Genomic DNA, 10,774 nt, shown 5'->3' on the forward strand with positions numbered 1-10,774 from the left:
TCGTTGCGTGTAAACAGTATGGGTTGACAGGTATGAGCATGATTATTGTGAATATAAATATGCCACTCGGAGACAAGCGTTGCTGTATCATGTTTTATTGAATTAACTCGAAGTTTAACTTCAGCGAGTTGCAGATAACTCACTCACAAGAGGTCAACAACCAAAGTGACGATCTGATACCTTTGATGGGATCTACGGCGCTCTGATTCACCCCAACATGACAACTCGTCTCCCCGACGTTAAAACTAGCGAAACAATTCTAAGCAGGCAACACAAGCGAGTTGTTGACATCACCGTGAACAGGCCCTAGTCACTGGACAAATGAATTACTTCATATGACCTATTGGTAAAATAACACGAAGCGATTATTCGTTAAGACCACTTAAGGGAGAAATATAACTGTCAAGGTGCAGCTCTGTGATTAATTGCTCACTCCAACGATGGTGGAAGGGCCTCCACTAAAGGGAGCTCTAAAATGCCACTCGAAGAGTATTTTGCTCTACTCTTCTTCCACGCTGGCAAAAACGTTTTGAATAGTGGGAGCACCCACGATACATTTCACAACACATTACCTGCCAACTCATTAAACAGCAGGTATTCGTAATGAATGACTAATGAATGCTTCTTCAGGTCATCCTGATCAATAGGAACAGGAAAAAAATCGTCGGGCGCGGGGGTTACGTTAATAGAAAACGCAGTGATGGGGCAAAACCGGGTTCGACAAATACAATATATTATGGGAAACAGGGTTGCGTTCCTGGGTCCAAAATTATCACCCCCTCCCTCTTTGTTTAACAAATTCTAAATTTCTGCCTGTTATTGTTATAAGTCGCTCTCCATTTCTTGCGTGTGCATTCTTTCGATTTTACCGCAACACAAAACCCTCGTCTCCATTACTCTTACCACACCGCGGCACTCACGCCCAACGCTCGCCCCTCATACTGTCACTTGAATATTAATGATTCGCCATCTAGGTGTCTGTATGACTCACATCTTCGAGTGGACGGCTAGATGCATGTGGCTATGTGAACATTTGCGTTTTGCGTGAGTACGGTTATATTATCACACATTCATTTAAATTCCTTTACACCAGAGGATCTTCCAACAGATGCAGCACTTTCACCTCTTGCAAGCCTATACTACATCTTAGCAACAATCTTAACAGTCAAACCACGTATAGCCGAAATATAACTCCGAAACACATACCTCATTAAGTAAACTGCATAGCCGAAACAGGGGTTGGATAAAACCGTGTTCGGCGAGGTTTTCCAATAATCATTTAAGGGATGTTCAATGAGCAGCCACCTGTAATAACACTTAACCATCAGCCAGTTACCCCCAATAATTCTGAATCACTATTGTAATGACTTATCGAAAAAAATCTTGAAACGTGTCCTACCAAAATCGGTAAAATAACGGATAGACGTATTTGTAACAGCAGCAATAATTCAGGAAGCCGCCAAAAAAAATATTAAAATTTTCAATTAAATATCTGCCTCATGGTTAACGTGTCAAACTAGATACTTAGATCACTGTCGCAGTGACCAAAATATGAGGATTTTTTTTTTTTATAAAATACTGTGACGCCTTTTAAAACATATATTCGTGAAGTGACATTTGGGTAACACACAAATCAGATGACGTGGGAAAAATGTAATCATTGCAGCGCTCAATATTAAAGTTATGAACGCTTAAGAAATAAAGCTAAGTGGGCTTAAGAATAAAATAAAGAAAAGAGACAGTGCAACAACATTTTAGAATCAAGGGACCTCCTTTGCCAGTACCAAAATATAATAGGGTTTTCCCCTTTTTTCTGGCAACAAAACAGGTGTTAAGATGTTAAAACACCAAACTGAAACCTTTTACAAGTGTAATGCGGGCGTGAGCGACCTTCCGGATGTGACGTCACGGGGAGGCGGAGCCAGGTGACGTGGGTGAAAGGTTGGGGTCCTTAAGTGGGTAAACCGGAAAGAGAAGTCAGTCGGGGTGTGAATGGAAAAGAGTGGGGCCACGCGGGCGAACGAGAGGAGGGGGGCACGGACAGCCAGGAAGGCTGTGTGTCAGAGGCAGCGGTGTGGCTGCAGAGAGTCGCAGGAGCGACGAAGAGAGAGAGAGACAGCACGAGGCTGTCAGAGCTGCGGAGAGAGCAAGAGAGAGAGAGGAGCTGCAGCGGTGTGTGTGTGGAGACAGCACGAGGCTGTCAGAGCTGCGGAGAGAGCAAGAGAGAGAGAGGAGCTGCAGCGGTGAGAGCCAGGGGGGCTGGGAGAGAGTAACAGCAGCGGAGCTGCTGTGGGGGCTACAAGAGCGACAGAGGCCAACAGAGGGGCTGCTGGTGGAGACTGGAGAGACATCGGAGTCAGCACTGTGGGGACTGAGCAAAGAGGAGACAGCCGTGTGGGTAATACAGTACGGACCAAATAAAGGACACTGAGCCAGAGATCGTGGTCAAGTCTTTTATTACACTGGTGCCAGAAGTGAAACGGCATGTCGAAGCAAGTGAGGAAGAAGATTACTCCGCCGCCAGCATCAGCTTCATCGTCCGACGACGACGAATTCCCTCCAACCATGGATCCTGCTGGGGTGGTGGAGGAGAGCTCTGCTGAAGCGAGCATGGGGACGGGTGTGGAAGATGTCGGCGCGATGGCGGGGCCGTCAACATCATCGGACGCTGATCAGAGATGGCAACAGATGGCGGTGCAACTGGAGGCACTCAAGGACGTCCTGGCGCAGCTATGTCAACTCGTCACGCCGAGGACGACGGAGGAAGCTGAAGGTGCTCCACGGGCCGCCACGTTGCCTGCCCTGCCGCCGCCATTAGCCACGCGGCAAGAAGCCGCCATCTTGCGCGTCCCGCGGCGCCAAACCGCCATCTTGGACACGCCGCGGGCCGACGCCTTTTTGAATTTGCCTCCAGAACAACCAACAATTGAAGAGAACGTGAAGAGGAGTCGGAGTCGCCACCTCACCACAGTTAAGGAATTCTCCATCGGGGGCGATTGGAGCGCTTTCGCCTGCCGATTCTTGGCGGCGGTACGTTCCGCAAGATGGACCGATGCTGAGGCCTTGGAAGTGTTGCCGACTCTACTGGACGATGAATCTGTTCGCTTTTTCCGTTCCATAACGGCCGATAAGAAGAAGACTTTATGTGGAGTTTTTGAGGAAATGGCCGACGCCTATGAGCCACCTGACGACGCGCATCGGCGATTCGCTCAACGACAACGAGCACCCGAAGAGTCGCCCGTGGCGTTCAGGGGTGCGGTGTTGGAGCTGGCCATGGCAGCATATCCTGAGACGCCACAGGATCTGCTCGAGCCTCTCATATTGGGAAAGATGCTGGAGCTGTCTCGGGATCTGGGGATCCCCATGCCTGTGTGTGGTCATGAGAAGCTCACGTCCAGGGCGGCAGCAAAGTGTCTGGATGCGCAGTTTAATCTCCGTCGCTGGAAGCAAGTGGCGGCATGGACGGGTGGGCCCGTCAAGGAAGGAGGCGCGATGGGGTGGGACCCCACAAAGGCGATCTATGTGCCGGATGAGCGGGGTCCTCGGGAGCTGACGGCCGCCTCCTCTCCATGGTCGGGACGCGGAAGGCCGGGGCCGCGCGCTACGCCATCGGAACGGGGCCGTCGGGATGCAAGACCTGCGCTTCGGCGCAACGATGCCGATTGCTTCCGCTGCGGCCGTAGGGGCCATTACGCCAGGGATTGCTGGGCCCGCTTCCCGGGTCCGCCGCAGCAGGAGGCCACAACACCGGACAAGCCGACCAAGGAACCTCCGAAACAGGCATGTCGGCACGCACCAGACACCCGGCAAGGCTTTACACCTCACCCACCACCTGTGTTGCGCGATCCTATTGTTGTTGTTAAAGAAAGGCCATCGACGGGGCCTTGTCGTTCAGTTACGCAGTGGCGCAAATTGGCACGGAGAGTTGTCGCGGCCGCTACGGGTTCGTCCACTGTACCGGGGTCTATACAAGGTGTGGACGTGCGCATTTTGGTCGACTCGGGAGCGTCTGCGACTATTATATCGGATGTCATTTTCCATCTGTTGGGCATTCCGCCGGGGGCTGTGCGTCCGGTTTATGGGTCGTGCGTCGCTGCAAACGGGGGTAGTATGGGTATCGTGGGCCAGGTGGATGCTAAGATATCTATTGGGGATGTGTCGGCTTCGGGCGTTGTGTTAATATCGAGATCTTTGGCGGTTCCTTGCTTACTAGGCACGGATTTTTTGGCTAAGATGCCCATTTTGATTAAAATCAATGAAAATTGTATTGAATTGCCGGGGGGGCGTCGAATCTCGTTTCTGCCGTCGCCCTGGGGGCGACCTGCTTCGGCCGTACAGGTGCAGGCGCTGTCCGTCGCATCTGTGGACATCCCACCTGGTTCACAGATGCTTATACCCTTGCGGTATCGGAAGCCCCTGCCCAATCGGCTAGGAGCAGTAGGGGTCTTGTTGTCGCCATCCGCCACGATAACAACAGGGTTGGCGTTAGTTGGGGCACAGACCATCGTCCGGCCGGATCAATTACCGTTTTTACAGGTGCTTAATGCGGGGGTGGAAAACATCCGTGTTCCGGCCGGTACGGTTGTGGCACATGCCACTACGGCGTTTGCGACGCGCGATTGTCCGCATCGCCGAGGAGTGGTCGCTGGTGTTTCCGAGCCAAGGGGTTCGGATAATCGTTGGATCGCTACCTTATGTGACGAAAATTCTTCCCTGTCCGTGGGGCAACGTGATGCGCTGCGTAAATTGTTGCTGACGTATTCGGATGTGTTCAGCTCCGATGATTTGGATTTGGGACGCACATCGTTGCTTTCCCATCACATTGAGACGGGCGACGCTGCCCCTATTCGATTAAATTCGCATCGGATGAGTCCAGCGGAGCGAGAACACGTTCGGGGGGCGGTGGAAGACATGTTGGCTGCGGACATTATATCGCCATCTAACAGCCCATGGGGCGCTCCTGTGGTCTTGGTTAAGAAAAAGGATGGCAACTTGCGATTTTGTGTTGATTTCCGGAAATTGAATAAGATATCGGTGGCAGATGCGTATCCCCTGCCGCGTATGGACGACTCCCTTGACGCATTGTCGGGGGCTAAGTTCTTTTCCACACTGGACCTCTCTTCGGGATTTTGGCAGCTTCCCCTTGACGAGTCCTCACGGGAGAAAACCGCATTCCGTACGCCGCAGGGGTTATTTCAATTCAACTGCCTCCCGATGGGATTGAATGCGGCCCCTGCTACATTTCAAAGATTGATGGAGCTCGTTTTGACGGGGTTGCAGTGGGAGACGTGTCTTATATATTTGGACGATATTATTGTGTTCAGCCGCACATTTGAGGAACATTTAACGCGGCTGGAGACGGTGTTCACGAGGATGCGCTCTGCCAATTTGAAATTCAAACCAAAGAAATGCCACCTACTGCAACGGTCCGTCCGTTATTTGGGGCACATTGTGAGTGCAGAGGGGGTGTCCACGGATCCGGAAAAGACGGCGTGTGTTCGGGATTGGCCGACTCCGGCCTCCGTGGGGGATGTTCGGCGGTTTTTGGGATTTGCCTCGTATTACCGAAGATTTGTGCCGGGGTTTGCGACGATTGCGAGGCCCTTGCATCTCCTTACGGGTAAAGGACGGAAATTTGTTTGGGGAGAGCCGGAAGAGGCGGCCTTTCGGAGTCTGCGTGATCTATTGGCTACGGCCCCGACATTGGGTTATCCCGATTTTGATCGCCCTTTCATTCTTGATACGGACGCGAGTGACACAGGTATTGGGGCGGTATTATCACAGTCTAAAGGGGGCGTAGAGCGCGTCGTGGCGTATGGTAGCCGAGTCTTGTCGCCTGCGGAAACACGCTACTGTGTCACTCGTAGAGAACTTTTGGCGGTTGTTTTTTTCCTACGGCAATTTCGACCGTACCTTTACGGTCGTTCTTTTATTGTGCGTACGGATCATGCGGCCTTGCAATATGCACTTAAAATGGACCAGCCATCGGGACAGTGGGCACGTTGGTTGGACACGCTGCAGGAATTTTCCTTCCAAATTCAACATCGGAAGGGAGTGCGCCATGCGAACGCTGACGCACTTTCCAGATTACCAGGGCGCGCCCCTTGTAAATGTACATCGGGGACGCATAGGTGTTCGCCGATTTTAAACCCCCCTCAGCCGCTTACGTTGGCCGTCGAGAAGTCGGATACTCCGATGGAACCCGGACCGACTGACGGGGTTTTAAATCTGCCGCGGTCTGTCTGGATTCGGGAACAGATGATGGACGAGTCGTTGTTGTCCATGCGGAAGCGGTCTGAGGGACAATGGGAGTCCGAGTTCGGCTGTGGGGCCGCGAACCGCTCTCCGAGATGGTCTGCTTATGTGGCAAGAAAGGTTCCAGGAAAGCTGGCGTGTGGTGGTACCAACGTCCTTGCGATTTGAGTTGATTAGAACTCTCCATTGTGACACACTATTGCATTTAGGGGTGCAGAAGACTTTGTTGACGTTACAACGTCATTATTTTTGGCACGGCATGGCGACAGATGTCGTAGGGCACGTGCGCGCGTGCCCTGAATGCGCCCGGCGTAAGCCGCCTAAACATCCTTACGTGCCGCCTCTCCAGTCGATTCAGGTGTCTAGAGTCAATGAATTGGTGGCACTGGACATATTGGGACCCTTCCCACCATCGGCGAGGGGAAATAAATATTTGCTGGTAGGGGTTGAGTATCTCTCCCGTTGGCCGATGGCCTGGCCGTTGCCCAATCAGTCGGCCGCGGCCATCACCGACGCATTTTTGTTTGGGTACATTATGGACAAGGGGGCGCCTGAGAGACTCCTCACGGACCAGGGCCGAAATTTCTCTTCTAAATTATTGGCTGAAGTGTGCGCGGGCCTTGGGACTAAGAAAATACGGACATCCCCATACCATCCGCAGACGGATGGTATGGTTGAGCGGCTGAACAGGACATTGTCTGCCATGCTTTGCCATACTGTGAGTGAACAGCAATCAGATTGGGATCTGCACATCCCCGGAGTGCTTTCGGCGTACAGGATGACGCCCCATGCGGCTACAGGGTCTTCGCCGTTTTACCTTATGTATGGTCGGGAAAACGTGCCTCCGGTGGATGTGCAATTGGGTACTGGGGTAAAGGGACCTCGTAAACCACTCCCTGAATACATTCAGGACACGGTTCGCCGGGTTACGGAGGCGCGGGAAAACGCCCGCGTGGCTACGGCCAAAGCCCAGGCCCGGAACGAGCGGTATGCTCGGCGGTCTGAGGGGGAGTGCCCCTGGAAGGTTGGTGACCTGGCCTGGCTCCATTGTCCGCAGGTGCGGCCGGGGACCTCTCCTAAATTGCACAAACCTTGGCATGGTCCTGTGCGCCTCATTGAGGTTCCCAATCCACAGTCGGCGCGCGTTCAGATTGGGTCTCACCGTTGGTTTGTTCATACGTCGCGGTTGAAACCATGTTGCTCCCCTACGTGATGCGTCATCTCCCAATGTTGCCTTGCCGGGGTCTGTTGCTGCCGACTCTCCCCTGCCTGCGTCCACTGATCTTGCTCGAGCGCCTGTCGTACCTGTTCCAGACAGGTCGGCCGTGACACCGTGGGGGACGAGGGGCCCTGCTCGGAGGGCGCCTGCCAGGTCTGCGAGACCTTCGAGCCCTGCAGCCCTTCCGACCCCGCCGCAGGCACATTCAAAGGACACGGCCAAGACTGATTCTTCGGGAACACGGGACGTTGGTGGACTTCCAACCGCAACAGGAGAATTACCCCGTCATTCATCGAGTTCCATCGCGTTCCCGTTCTGCGAGCGGGCCGCCGACCGTCCGGGACGGGCCGGCGACGCGCACACGCTCTAAATCACTTACGTTTCGTTGATTGTATGTTGTGTTGTTGTTCTTACCCTTGTATTTATTGCATGCTTTCTGTACGTCCGTGATGTTTCTTGTTGTTATTGTTCTGTTGTTATATTGCATGCTTGGTGTCCTTTAGCGCGGAAGGTCGGTTCACCGCATTACGCTTTGGTATTGTTCAGCCGAGGTCGGCTGGGTTTTTTCTACGGGGGAGGGTGGTGTAATGCGGGCGTGAGCGACCTTCCGGATGTGACGTCACGGGGAGGCGGAGCCAGGTGACGTGGGTGAAAGGTTGGGGTCCTTAAGTGGGTAAACCGGAAAGAGAAGTCAGTCGGGGTGTGAATGGAAAAGAGTGGGGCCACGCGGGCGAACGAGAGGAGGGGGGCACGGACAGCCAGGAAGGCTGTGTCAGAGGCAGCGGTGTGGCTGCAGAGAGTCGCAGGAGCGACGAAGAGAGAGAGACAGCACGAGGCTGTCAGAGCTGCGGAGAGAGCAATAGAGAGAGAGGAGCTGCAGCGGTGTGTGTGTGGAGACAGCACGAGGCTGTCAGAGCTGCGGAGAGAGCAAGAGAGAGAGAGGAGCTGCAGCGGTGAGAGCCAGGGGGGCTGGGAGAGAGTAACAGCAGCGGAGCTGCTGTGGGGGCTACAAGAGCGACAGAGGCCAACAGAGGGGCTGCTGGTGGAGACTGGAGAGACATCGGAGTCAGCACTGTGGGGACTGAGCAGAGGAGACAGCCGTGTGGGTAATACAGTACGGACCAAATAAAGGACACTGAGCCAGAGATCGTGGTCAAGTCTTTTATTACACAAGGAATCATGTCTGCATTAACCAGTGCTGTGGTCAGAATGCAAACAAAAAACACTGATAATATATGCATTGTCCTTGAAACTAATTGGTCCACACCAGAGACAGCTTTATTTTGAGCCTTGTCTCAAACGGTGTTAGATCAGAGGACGCCAAAAGGCGTACAGCCCAAAGACAATTGACCAATCAGTTTCAAGGACAATGCATATATTACAGTATGTTATTTTTTTGCATTCTGACCACAAGCATTGTGGTTAATGCAGACATGGTTCCTTGTAAAAGGTTTCAGTTTGGTGTTTTAACATCTTCACACCTATTATCAACATTTTAAGAAATTTCTCGAAAGCCAAAGCGCTTTTGAGAAGTTGCTCAGCCCACAATATTGATCATGACCAAAATAATATTTCTAGATTCTCAAAAAAACCAAGCTATTAGTACTAATTAAGCAAAGACAGATTAAAACAACTTGAAATCAGCATACAATACTTCAAATCAATATTTTTTACCAGCGAGGTCTTGAAGAATAATGGTAATCCAGTAGAGATTTATGTAAGCACTATCCGAATAATGTGGCACTGCTAATGACAATGTGGAGATAAGTCTGATATCTCAAACATAAAGAGGTTCCACATGAAGATAGTTATATCGTTTGTAGATGCGAGACATTAGACATTAATTATAGAAAAAGCAAACCTGTTATATAATACATCAACACAGTAACATTTTATAAGCTACTTCTGGCCTCAAGTAACTCCCAAAATGATTGTAGCTTTAAATGTGACTTGTCCTGTAAATATAAAAAAAATTCAAACCATATTTATGCAAATCTATAATCTAACCACCACTAGCAAATGGAGCTTGTGCACTTAAGGTAATAAACAGAAAAAATGTCATGTTATTTTCTCTCATTTACATGGTAAGCTGTTAAATAAGTATAACCCGTAAAAACAAAGTTTTTCACTATAAATCCTTTATATGCGTGGCAGCGAACTTAATATAAAGGATTTAAAAATATATTCGCCTGTGGAGGACGCGGGGATCGATCCCGCGACCTTTGGCATGGGAAGCGAGGGCGCTACCAACTGCGCTACTCCACCACGGCCTGTGGAGGGGTTACGCTCTGGGCTCTTATACTGTGACGTTCAGCCAAAGCGATGAATGAGTTCTATTTGAATACATATAAAATATTTTTTTTTTGCCTAAAAAGTGTAAAATGTTGGGAATTTTTTTTCACGAACATTAATTGTCTGGCACAACGAGTCTGTGTGGAAAATGTCAGCTCGATTGGATCACGGGAAGTGGGTTAAAAAACGAGCGAAAGATTTGCACGGTCCTAAGCAAGCAAGCACGCAAGCAAGCACGCAAGCAAGCAAGCGAACTTAATATAAAGGATTTAAAAATATATTCGCCTGTGGAGGACGCGGGGATCGATCCCGCGACCTTTGGCATGGGAAGCGAGGGCGCTACCAACTGCGCTACTCCGCCACGGCCTGTGGAGGGGTAACGCTCTGGGCTCTTACACTCTGACGTTCAGCCAAAGCCATGAATGCGTTCTATTTGAATATATGTAAAATAATTTTTTTTGCCTAAAAAGTGTAAAATGTTGGGAATTTTTTTTCACGAACAATAATTGTCTGGCACAACGAGTCTGTGTGGAAAATGTCAGCTCGATTGGATCACGGGAAGTGGGTTAAAAAACGACCGAAAGATTTGCACGGTCCTAAGCAAGCAAGCAAGCACGCAAACTTAATATAAAGGATTTAAAAAACATTAACTGTACCACTTCCTAAGTATTTTTAAACGCTTTCATAAAACATTCTAAAAGATACAATTTTCATGCTGTTAACCATCATTGCCAAATGTCGCATTTGGAATGGCTGAATGCACTGCACACAATATACTTGGTGGCCTAGTGGTTAGCATGCGTGCCACTGCAAGTTTGCATGTAGTCAATGGTTCAATTTCAGTTTCTGCAGTGCGTTATTTTACCATAATCACCTATGAAGTGAACCCTGTATTGTCATTTACAAATAGTGTATTCAGATCATGGTTATAATTTATTCATATTAAATTTATCGTGCAGTGTTTTGCAAAGCACATCAGATCTGTAGACTTGCTTCTATATGGCCAAG

This window comes from Lampetra planeri, chromosome 23, assembly GCF_965212315.1.
Source record: "Lampetra planeri chromosome 23, kcLamPlan1.2.h2, whole genome shotgun sequence".
In the NCBI taxonomy this organism is placed as follows: Eukaryota; Metazoa; Chordata; class Hyperoartia; order Petromyzontiformes; family Petromyzontidae; genus Lampetra; species Lampetra planeri.